This window comes from Vipera berus (genome assembly GCF_964194415.1).
Source record: "Vipera berus genome assembly, chromosome: 3".
NCBI lineage: Eukaryota > Metazoa > Chordata > Lepidosauria > Squamata > Viperidae > Vipera > Vipera berus.
Window position 1 is genome coordinate 145,201,700 of NC_138204.1, and position 12,268 is coordinate 145,213,967.

Consider the following 12,268-nt stretch of genomic DNA (forward strand, 5'->3'; position numbering starts at 1 on the left):
GTAACTGTAGCACATGGCTCTTTGAGCTGTCTGGCCTAGACTAAGGGGTTTTTAACTGGGTTTTAAAGTTTTAATTTTTAACTTTGGGCTTTAAATTTAATTAATTGTTTTAAATTTATTTTAACTTTTGTATTATATGGTTTTAATTGCCCTGTAAACCGCCCTGAGTCCTATGGGAATAGAGCGGTATATAAGTCTAAATAAATAAATAAATAAATAAATAAATAAATAAATAAATAAATAAATAAATAAATAAATAAATAAATAAATAAATAAATATAATACTGCATAGTATCTCTATCCTAGTCTTAGACCAAATGAAACTCTGTTTTGCTCTGAACACATTCTTCCAGCTATGATGGAAGAATTATACGTATTCTACCATATAAACATTCCACAAACTATCCTGGTGAAGGTTTAATACTCCATATTTGAATCATGAATGTTGTAAGTAGATGGAATATAAAAACAAAAAGAAAAAAAGTAAAAGATAAAAAGAGAACAATTTGAGTTTTGCTTTCACAGTATTAGCCTACTCATGGTTGGTGTTTGGTATTCTCTTTGAACAAGATTAATCTATCAGATGCATTCTTAATTATTATGATCTCAAGAGTGGTTATTAGTAAATTGACCACTTTCCAAATGTTCTTCCTGAGTATTTGGAGCATATGAAATAAAGGAGTATATACATTTTATTCTTTTTCAGTATGATAGCATGTTATTGGTAGCTGTGTCAAACGCAGGAAATCAGGAGTCCAGGCAGTTCAAATGAATATAGATTTATTTTGTGATAAAATTCTTTACAAGAATCTGAATTACTAATGGTAAAAGCAAATTGGCAGTAAATAAGAGTCAATGGAATTCAAGGTGGGCTGGACTTAGATCTCTTGTGGGCACAATGGGACTCTAGATTGATGATGCATTTGACACCCCCCCCCAGGCTTAGCCTAGTCATCTCCTACATGTTGACTGCTATATGGACCAGATATCTACATATCTTGAGTTTAAATTAATTCACAATTTGACAAATATTAAATGTGTGGATGATGATGATGATTATGGTTGGTCATATAGTCAGTCAGATGTCGACTGAATTTGGCATTTTGTACCCATCTATTAGTCCTTCTGAAAGACTTAGGACAAACAGCTGTTGTTTTGTGAGTATCATCACAAAATGTAAGCTGTTCCAAGTGAAGCTGCCTTGTGCAATTAACTGATGGTGATTTTGTCAATGCTGATGGTGTTCAAATGGTGCTCCAGATGTTTTGAGGTTGCACTCAATGCACCTATTACTATTGGTTCTGTCTTTGCTTTCTTTTGCCACAGTTGCTGCACTTCTGTTTGCAGATCTTTTTATTTTGTGATTTTCTCCTTTCCCTTCTCTTCTATTCTGTTGTCTGCAGGTACTGTTAACATCCACCACCCAGACTCTTGTCTTTCATCAGTAGTTAAGTCCAAGGTGTTATGTGATAGTGCTGTTTGAGTTCTAAAGTCCCAGAGCATTTCAGCTTCTTCCTTTTCTATTAATTTGTCTATTTTGTGGATCCCACTGGTTCTTTATTATTATTATTTTGCAGCTCTGAAAATTAAAGAGCAGGTATTTCTTGGCATGGCCCTTGGCAGTAAAATTTATTTATTGTCTTAGGTGTAGATTCATTGTGTCATTTCCGTAATTCAGTTTCTTCCCATAAGTCTTGTCTAGTAGCAGTTGATCAGTTTGCCATGATAGTGATAGGCCAGATTAGCATTCCTTTGAAAGCACTGTAAATATCATTTATCACCATTAAACTACCAAATGCTAGTGATCATGGATAATTTCTGGGTATTTCCAGGGATCCCTGTCCCATCTGATGTTTACTTTTTTATACTTCTTAACCCATAAAAGTATATATAATAAACACAGGGGAAGTGAAAGTTAAGACACTTGCATATATATTTAATGCTTTTGCACTTCTCATCGGCTTGATAAGCATTTTAGAACATAAAATTGGTGGGTTGGTGGTATGCAAAGCTTTATTTGGAAGTGTGCCCAAAAGGAAAAAAAAGTGGTAGAAACATTACTGTGAGAGTGTTAAGGAGCAATTTCACTATTTTGCAGTTAGATGAGGACAAACATTTTATGAGCAGGCAAATCTTCTAATGATTTTCAATTTTTGTGGCAGATTGTCTACATACTAAATGTGCCCATTAGCCAAAAAGCTTGCTTACTTCTAGATTGGAAAATCATGCAAATAATTATTCAGTAATTATATTTTGTAATATATTAGGTAAAAGCATTATCAGGATTAATGCAAGATTGTTGTTTCCCCACCGTTCTTTTTTACTAGTCCAGCAGCAGAATGTTAAAATAGTGTCTCATTTTCTAAGCACAGAATGTATAAACTGCATAGTTAGGTCTAAGAAGCATATAAGTAAACGGCAGAATATAAAGTCAAACCTAATCTGGATTTTTGTTAACTGTCTTTCTTTGGCTGATCTGGCTCATGTGAAGATGACCAACATTTGAAAAGCCTGGAGCTTTACTATTTTCAGTATTTTAATTAAATATAATAATCTTAATGCCGCAATTATTTTTATTATTTGAAGGTACTCTCTAAGATTTATTGGCTGCCAGGCTTCTAGTAGCAATCCAGCAAACAGAGCTGGTCTAAAAACACTCAGATCCTTTGTAATTATCCTTTAAGCCACTGTTTCTCTTGTCACCTCTCCTCAGTTATGAGGAGAATTGGCATGAATAGCTATTAATGAGGAGAAGCTTCAGTTCTAAAGTTGAATGATGGCAGGGATGTGTCTGTGCATTGTGCTTGGCATTGTGTTAAGATAGAGACATGAAGTCAGGGAAGCGAAACTGCCACTTCCAGCCATTTGTAATAATTACAGATAATAGATGTAGACTTATGGGGTGGTGGAGGGCGTAGTCTACAAAATTAGTAGAATCTAGTTTAAAGCATTGTTCTATAGCAAAAAGTGGTCTTTTCTTTCTTTTCCAGGTAGAGAATAAGGAAGATGACTTTGGTGGAAATATGCAAGAACTGTTATCTAAGCCTTTTTTTAAAAATCCTGTGCAATATATAAGTCTAATTTAAATGAAATGAAATAATAACCAGAAGCAACTCAGACAGATGCCTCTCTGGTTCATTGAAGAATAAGGAGGAGGAGACAGTTTAGCACAAGGAGAGTTGCAAGATGCTATTATTACAGCTAAACCCAATAAAGGTAGTTTTAGCTTTCTGGTGGAGTTGATTGCTTGGTCTGGTGTATTTAATGGGGCTGGCACTAACACACACAGAATTTGACAGTCTTTCTTTGAAAACTTCTTGTGTAGTGAAGCCTAGTATGTAGTAGCACATTCATGTTTCCAATCAGATATTGTGCTTTTGCCAATTTGAAAGCACATTTAATAGTTTAAGCATTACCCAGTTTTAAAGAGCACATTTAGTTAAGCCACTAGGAGTCAATGGAAGACCCAAAGTGGTTTATTTTTTCTGCTATTAACAAAGGTAGTCTTTCCCTCAATATTCAAACTATTTGTCATGGCATATTGATGTGGCTTTCTGCTATTTTGAAGTGGAAATACATGGAAAGAATACTATAGATCCAAACATAGGCTTAATAAACAAATTACTCTCCCAGGAAAATGAAAACAGACATCTCTGCTCCAGCCATATGTATTGGCAATTCACCTGGTGCAGTATTCAGTGTCCTCCCAAATGTTATATAGCCCTGCGGAAGGACAGACTACCTGAGCAGATTAAAAAAACATGTGCTTCTTCCCTTAGCCCTCTCTCATTGTCAGAATGACCCAGCTGCCAATCACCTCCTAACTGTCAATCAAACACCTCCTAACTGTCAATCAAACTGGGCAGGCAGGGGAGAATGAGACAAGACAATATGGCTGCCCAGCATCTCTGCTGCCACAAGCCTCTTGACAAAGAGACTGAATAAATAGAGCCCAGGAGTCAAATAAAGAGGGAAACTAAAAGATAGACTGCCTTGATGAGAAGAGGTCACTAGAAAAGAGGCAGCAGGCTTCCTGTTCCTGTTTTCCAGCGGAGCAGTCGGAAGATTCGGAATGCCGAACACTTCAGCTGAAATTTCTTTTTGTTGGGGACCCTAAGGGGCCAAAACCCACCCTGAAGGGGGGGAATGAAGGAAGGAAATCCCAGGGACTTAGGAGAGATGGCGGTCTCCCTGAATGTTCCAGGAGAAGCCTCCCAGAAACCAACAGAAGAAAAGGCTGGCTAACTCCATGTCCAGTCATAGCTGGAAACAACGGAAGCCATAAGCTTTTAAACTAAGCGGATCTTAAACAGCATGCTTGAATCTGGGTAAGAATATTGATTTTCTCTATCCTACCTATTTTCCTGAAGAAGAAAGTCCCAAAAATAAGAGTTCTTGGGGGGGGGGAAGGAGGGGGATTTTACTCCCTCCTTTTGGTTACCGGAAGCGGCAAAACTTACCCTTTAGAGAGAGAAAAAAAGACTAGAAATACCTGAAAAATGAGCAAACGCTGACACCTACTGGTGGGTGACCCTCAAAGTTCTCAAAAAATGCAGCTGTGTAAACAAAGTGAGAGTAACAAATCTGAAGCAATGAATACTTTACAAAAGGAAACATATGATAAGCGGCAACAATTTCAAAGGACAATGATTTCAAACCACAAAGAAATACAGAACAACCTTGAGAGTATGAATCAACTTATCTCCAACTTAATTTCACTCCAAAAAATTTCCCAGGAAAATACAGTAGAGATGACTGAACATAATTCTGAGGATAGAGACTTAAAGATGGAACCGTATAAAATAAAAAATCATAATTTAATTCAAATGGGAAATATTTTAACACGTCCAAGCAACTTTGAAGATAAGGAAAAGAATGAAAAAAAATACTTTACAGGGAAACAAATGATGCAGCAAAACATATTGATTAAGAAAGGCAATGGCCAGAGAAAAAAGATTAAAATGGAAATCAAGAAAATAGATGATGGGACATATCAGAGAGAATACTTAAAAAAGAAACTTTTTTTGAATATGGCTAAAAATGGAAAAACTTTGGAATATATTACTCTTAGAGAGATGAATTTTTTTGTTAACTAATACAATAAGAAATATTTGTTTGAATATGGCTAAAGAAATGGAAAAACTTTGGAATATATTACTCTTAGAGGGATGAATTTCTTTTTTTAATTAATACAATATGTTTTTTTTCTTTTCTTTTTCCTTTCTGTAAAAAAAAGTTGAAATGATTTAAACAACAAACGTTTTAGTTATTTAAATGTGATGATAAGAAAAGCATAAAAATGTGTTTTGAATGAGAGTTAAAGGATTAGATCTACTGAATGAGGGAATAAATATATATTAAATTAGGAGGGATACATATTTTAAGTTGTGTGTTATTTTTTGTATCTCAGTGCTTTTGTCTTTTTTTTTCTTTCTTCTTTCTTTCCCCCCCTCTTTTTGTCTCTCTCTTTTCTTTTTCTATTTTTTTTACTTATTAAGAAATATAAAAGTATGAGGGGGCTTATACGGAAAAAATAGAATTAAATCCACCAATGTAAATGTAGTTAATTGTTGAGGAAATTGTCACTAGTAAGAATATTTAGAATTTGGGGGTAGAAAGGAACTGAAATAATCACAGTAACAGGATTTACGATAAGGCAACTAAAATGACAAATAGGATTATTGGAAAAACTATATACTTAATTGTTTATCAAAATAATGAGAATTGTTTTAATCTAATGTTTTGCAAAGAAAGATACTTTGGCGAAAGGGGAAATCAACTGAAATTAACATAGGGAATATAGATTATAGAAATCAATTGTTAAAGATTGTCTTATAAATGTTACCCAGAGAACATACTGTTTACAAACTACTGAATGATTTATGTTATGTTAAAAAATACCAATAATATCTATATCTCTATATCTCTATCTATCTATCTATCTATCTATCTATCTATCTATCTATCTATCTATCTATCTATACCAAGAGCCTTGGTGGAGCAGTGGGCTAATGCCTCCTTAAGTAACACCAGCTGCCTGCAATTAGTGCAGGTTCGCGTCCCACCAGGCTCAAGGTTGACTCAGCCTTCCATCCTTCCGAGGTAGGTAAAATGAGGACCCAGATTGTTGGGGGCAATAAGCTGACTTTGTAATAATGCCGCTTGGGGTGTGTGTGAAAGCCCTAATAAGCAGGCATATACATAGAATGAAGGCTATTGCTAAGCTTGTAAGCCGCCCTGAGTCTTTGGAGAAGGGCGGGATATAAATGGAAATTATATATATTATATATATATATATATATATATATATATATATATATATATATATATATATATATATATATATATATATATATATATATATATATATATATATATATATATATATATATATATATATATATATATATATATATATATATATATATATATATATATATATATATATATATATATATATATATATATATATATATATATAAATGTGTGTGTGTGTGTGTGTGTGTGTGTGTGTGTGTGTAAATATAAAAAGAAAAAAATGGCAGCAGCTGAGAAAACTGGGAGAGTGGGGTGTGTATTTCCTTCCCTCACACTGGTATGAGGAAAATGGTCTTCAAGCCGTGTCCCTCAGATGGAACTGAGATTTGGAAGAAGAAAAGAATCAAGCTCAGCCAGGGACAAACAAGGAAAACAGATGAAGGAAAAGCAAAGACTTTGACAGAACAGAAATAGAAAGTAGAACCCAAAACAGAAAAAGAGTTTCATTATTAAGATTCATTTCTACAGTAGTTGTAGACATTTATCATTAACCATTCCTTTTTTCTTTTACTTGTAAGCTTTCCTTTTGTAAAACAAAACCCACCCTGTAGCCACCGAGGGGAGATAGAAAAATCCAACCAACTGTCCGAGTTTCCAGCACTTTATGCTTATTCAGTCTTGGTAACCTGATTTTTGGTAATTCAGAAAAAGAATCCACAGGTTCCAAGCCATTTAAAATTTTCACTTCATTTTAACGTGAGCTAATTCACAGACAAGGAGGATATTTTGTTTTAGCCTAACTGAATCCAAAACAACTCTTACTCCAAGTATGAGCATCCACCAGGGTGGGGCCAGGGTGGGGGGAGGAATAGATCTATGGGGACAATCAACAAAATCTACATTGTGATACTAATGCTATGACTTAGATACTTGCATCAGATAAGGGGACACAAGTATGCATGGAGGGGATTTGCATCATGATGCCACTGCTTAGATGTCATCATTTTAAAGTAATCTCAGTTTTCTGAAGACATGGGGCCATAAAGTTTTGTTTTGTTTTTAAATAGCAAAGCTCAGTTAGAAGCCATGATTTGAATCCTAACTTCTTTTAACTTTGACTTGCTATTATGCTTAAGCCTAAAATTTCCTATTTTATTTTGTGGATTCAGTCTTCATTATACAGTAAATCAGTCAGGGATTTTGATTATTAGAATAACATAGCAGTATAAACAAATCTCAGAAGAATAAGTGCCCGGCTCCCTGCAAACAGGCATATTGCTTTCCAAATGATTAAAATAATGATTGTGAGTATATGCAATACATGCCTGATTGAAATGCAAGAAAATATGAAGTGGGGGAAGGTAAACAACAAATAGAAGTGCAGAGAGAGAACAACATGAATGAAAAGAAGTTGGAACAGAGATCGACTATTGCAGACCAACAGAAGAAAAGGTAAAACGAAGGTGGCTGAGCATTTAAAAAGGCAGATGTTGGGAAAGACCTCTAACAATTGTGAAATGATCATTGACATTGTTTGCATGACCATTATACAAACATGAATGCAGAATTGGATGTGGAGGCAACAACATACTACAGTAGTCCTTGACTTATGACCATTTGCTTAATGATGCTTTGAAATGACAATGTGTTGGAATACATGTTGGAATGTATTTTGTATAAACATATCCTACCAGTAGATGGCAATGTTTGTAACTTTGCTAGGTATAATCTATGATATATACTCTATGGTCTTTTTGTTCTGAGGAAAGTTTCCTGTTACAGTTAAAACAGTTAAGCAGCAAGGCCCTTGGTGACTGTACACTTTATTTCATCTGTAGGGCTACAGGGCTATATGTAAACAGAATTTCTAACAGGTTATGGGCCCAGATTAGAGGAGAAATGTAAAGTTCATCACAGAAAAGATCAGCCCAGTCATAGCAAGGTACAGCAAATAAGTGCAAGATACAGCAACAGAAAGAAGGCTGCAACTGAATAAAAAGAAAATGGCCACTAAGACAGCTGCAACAAAGATTTCATTTGCAAATCTGACAAACCAGAACTACCGGTCTTAGAAATTCAAAATGAAAATGCTGCTAATAAGGGAAATATGTGGAAATGTATAAATGAAGCTAGGCCAGAACACCCTTCAGATGAGTGGATAGAGAAAGATCAGAAAACTCAAAACACAATCTCTTTTAGCATAGATTAGAAGATGATCAAATCATACACATATGCAAGTGTGAAACTGCTAAAGAAATGTGGGAAGGATTACAAAAGGTGCATGAAAGAGCTAATTTCAGTAAGGAACTATTTGATTAGAAAGCTATACCAAACCAAGCTGATGAAAGGCCAAAATATGCAGGATTACATAAGGCACACCTTGGAAATGGTTGAACGCCTGAGAGATATAGGAAAATAAATAAAAGATTTTCATGTTGCATAAACCATACTTAGTGGTTTACCAGAAAGTTGTGAAATGCTTGTCACAGCACTTGATGCACTTCCAGATGACGAACTAACATTGCAATATATTAAGGGCAAGCTTATAGATGAATGTAAGAGTAAGACAGAAAGCATTAATAGCGACGGTGCTTCTGTTGCAGAGCCTGCTTTAAAAATAGGAATAAAAACAGTTACATGAAGCAAGAAATGTGAATGTTTTGTATGCAAAAAAAAGTCATTTAAAAGCAGATTGCAGAATCTAGAAAGCTAGAATGCAAAAAGTACAAAAAGGCAAAAGTGTGAAGGAAGAAACTGATTTTGCTTCAGATAATGAACATATTTTTCAATCCAAAAATTGCACATCATCTTTGCAAGCGTGGTATTTTGATTCAGAAGCTACAAGTCACATGACAAATGACAGAAATTTCTTTATTCACCCTGACCAGAGTAAAACAGAAAAAAAATCACCACACCTAGTGGGCAAATAATTGAATCAGAAGGAATAGGAAATGGTTTGTCTTTACTGTTCTGTTTCTCAGAATATCACCAGAAAGATACTTGTGAAAAATGTACTGTATGTCCCTGCTTTTAAAAGTAATCTTTTGTCAGTGAAGAAGCTCACAAAACAAGACAATGTAGTGACCTTCAAAAGAGACAGTTGTGTCATCACAAAAGGGGATATCTTACTTGCAAGGGATAAATTACAGATGAACTGTATCAGTTGAACTGCAATGAGATGGCTAAAACTGCATTCACACATGGCACAGTTCTGACATAATAAACAAATTAACTGAGTGACTATGCAAATGGAATAAAAATTAGTCCATGTGATCTATTATATAAAAGGAAAAATGACAAGAAAGACTATCCAAGTGGAATAAAAGAAGAAACCAGGCCACAAGAGGTTTCAATCAGGAGATCTACCAGAAGCAATAAAAGCATCCCAGCCAAACATCTGTCTTTATTTCGCTCACATAGCATTAAAACCCAGAAACTGGAAGGAGAAGCCAAAAGATGCTGCAGCTGCCACCCTGGTCCCCCAGCTGGAGCCAGAGCCAGAGCCCCAGCAGCTCCAGTGCCAGTTTTTCGGAGAGCCAAGGCTGGACCCGCAGCAGCGATGCCAGTTCTGCAGACAGTCAGGACAGCAAGAAGAAGAGGAAGTAGAAGGACAAGAAGAAGCACAGATTTACAGAACTCAGATCTGAAATGAAATTAATATAAGGAATAGTTGTTGAGTGGGGGTGTTGGAATACATGTTGGAATGTATTTTGTATTGCAACAACTACAGTACAGAAGTATTCAGTCAGTAGATGGCACTGTTTGTAAGTTTGCTAGGTATAATATATGATATATATTCTATGGTCTTTTTGTTCTGAGAAGAGTTTCCTGTTACAGTTAAAATGGTTAAGCAGCAAGGTCCATGGTGACTATATACTATTTGATCTGTAGGGCTATAGGGCTATATATAATGGCCTCAGATAGGATGCTTTGCAGCCGATAAACACACACACAGAGACACACACACACACACCTTGAAATCACATGATTGCATTCACTTAATCTGTGAGATCGCTTAATGACTACCACCAGGAGTGCTGGAATTGCGGTCACTGAGTGAAGCAGTCATGTAACATCTCGCTTAATGACCACTTTGCTCAATGATTGAGATTCTGGTTATTATTGTGGTCTTAAGTCAAGCTTTACTTGTATTGTGGTTTACAAAGTCTGTTGTAACCATAAATCATACATATCAGTGGAAGAGAGTTAAGTGTAGAGATGAGCAGGCTGAGCCTGAGGAGTCAAGAGTATCATCAGTTTCACACCCATAGAAGAAGGAAACACGCATGCCTAAAAACACAATGGCTAGATAGTGTGAAAACCAATCCCAGACAGACTGGAAAATGTGTAGAGAACTGGTCCTATTTAGTTTATGGCATACAATGTCAGGGAAATCTACAATTAAAAGTTGAAAGAGATCTCATTTATTCATTGATCATAGTTTATAGCCCTGCTTCTTAACACTGATAATAATTCTACCAAACCCAGAATTTCCAGGTGTCGTTGAATACATCTAATAAATATACCCAGAACATTGCATTGACTAGCAATGTGTCCAGTCTGTCTCTGTAGCCTAATTACCCATTTCCTTCCTCAGCCTTTCTTTGGTTTGAACTAACAGAAACTAATAAATTGATTTAGTTGTTGTCCTCTTCTCCATCCCTGGGGAAGACTGAAAGCTTGTAAGGGCTAGTCAACTTCTCTCAATGAAGAAAGAAACAATTCTTTACACACCCCATGAGTCTTTAAATGGCTCAGTAATCATGGCTTTTTCTTCCTTACTCTGATTTTCTCCTCCAAACTGTAGCCCAGTTTTAATATACCGTAATTTATTTTAGAATAAACACAACTTTTCTCCATGTGACAATGAGGAATTCAGTGAATTCAATGAACAGTCTCAGACATTTCTGTTGTAAAGTGTGATGGGGTTGACTTTCTGCATCTTCTAACAAAGAAATGTACAGATAGTCCTTGCTTGTTCAGTGACTAAAGTTACAATGGTGCTGAAAAATAACTTAAATTTATAACCATTTATGACCCTCGCAGCATCCTTCAGTTATGTGATCACAATTACAGTCAGTATACATTGTCCTATGCCTGATCTTTTTTTTCCTCTCCTCTTCAGCACAAACTGATTGGAGAAGAAGGGATTACAAGGGAGTACGCTATTTGCTCTTCTACAACATTGAAAACAATATAATCATGCCAGCAGTGGGAAACAGTCAGGCAAAGGATAGATTGTCTATAGAAATCACTTGCTTTCTCCCCCACTCAGAATAGAGGGATTGGAGAGAAAAGGATTTCAGGAAAATAAGTTGTTTGCATAGTGTACCTGTAGCTCCCGACAACAGGTTGCTGACACAATTGCATTGCTTTCAAAGTATATAAGCAGGCCCTCAAACATTCCAAAAGGCAGGAGAGTGGTTAGGAGGCAGAAAAAGATGAAGGTGTAACTCAGTAGTCTTGTCTCTTTCAGCCAGAAAGCACAGTCATAGTCATGTGATTCCTCACTTAATGACTGCTTTGCTTAATGACAGAGTTGTCTGTAAAATTGGCAGTGTCTACATTCCAATTTTTTTTATTTTGTTACATGTTCTTAGTGCTTGGTATATATTTTCTCAGTAATCTTTCCTAGCTTTATGTCATTTATATGATTTCTAGACTTATAGAAGGAAGGAATGGCTTAGAATCCAGACAGGATGCTGTCCACAGTTAATCACTAAGTTGTGCCTGAAGTGAGAATTGAAGAAGAAATTTTCTGGCTGTTCACATGTATACAGAATTGAATTTTTATTTAACTGAACTCCAAAAAGAATTCTGGATGATTGGTGATTATGATAATAATTTTATAAAATGAGTAGATAACCTAGTACTCTTCTGTTATTTTGAATTCATCTTCACAATTTTCTGCCCTTGGCTAGCTAGAGCTGATGGAAATTGAAATTGAAAACATCTGTGTGGCTTCAGGAATAGTTATCCTTTTTATAGATATTTTATGGCACAGTACTAC

At 35.5% G+C, this 12,268-nt stretch overlaps 1 protein-coding gene across 10 annotated transcripts in view; it reads left to right on the forward strand.

Annotated features, from left to right (window-relative positions):
* FARS2 (phenylalanyl-tRNA synthetase 2, mitochondrial) overlaps positions 1-12,268 on the forward strand; it is a 224,925-nt gene that overhangs the window by 43,913 nt on the left and 168,744 nt on the right. The window contains exon 1 of one of the 10 annotated variants that reach the window (XM_081324199.1): positions 3,168-3,216. The exons of 7 other annotated variants lie outside the window; for them this stretch is intronic. The gene's annotated coding sequence lies outside the window, so the exon portion shown is untranslated. Of the gene's footprint in view, positions 1-3,167; positions 3,217-7,535; positions 7,711-11,845; positions 12,087-12,268 lie in introns of those variants that run through there. 2 more of the 10 variants (XM_081324198.1, XM_081324196.1) reach the window with 2 other exon arrangements.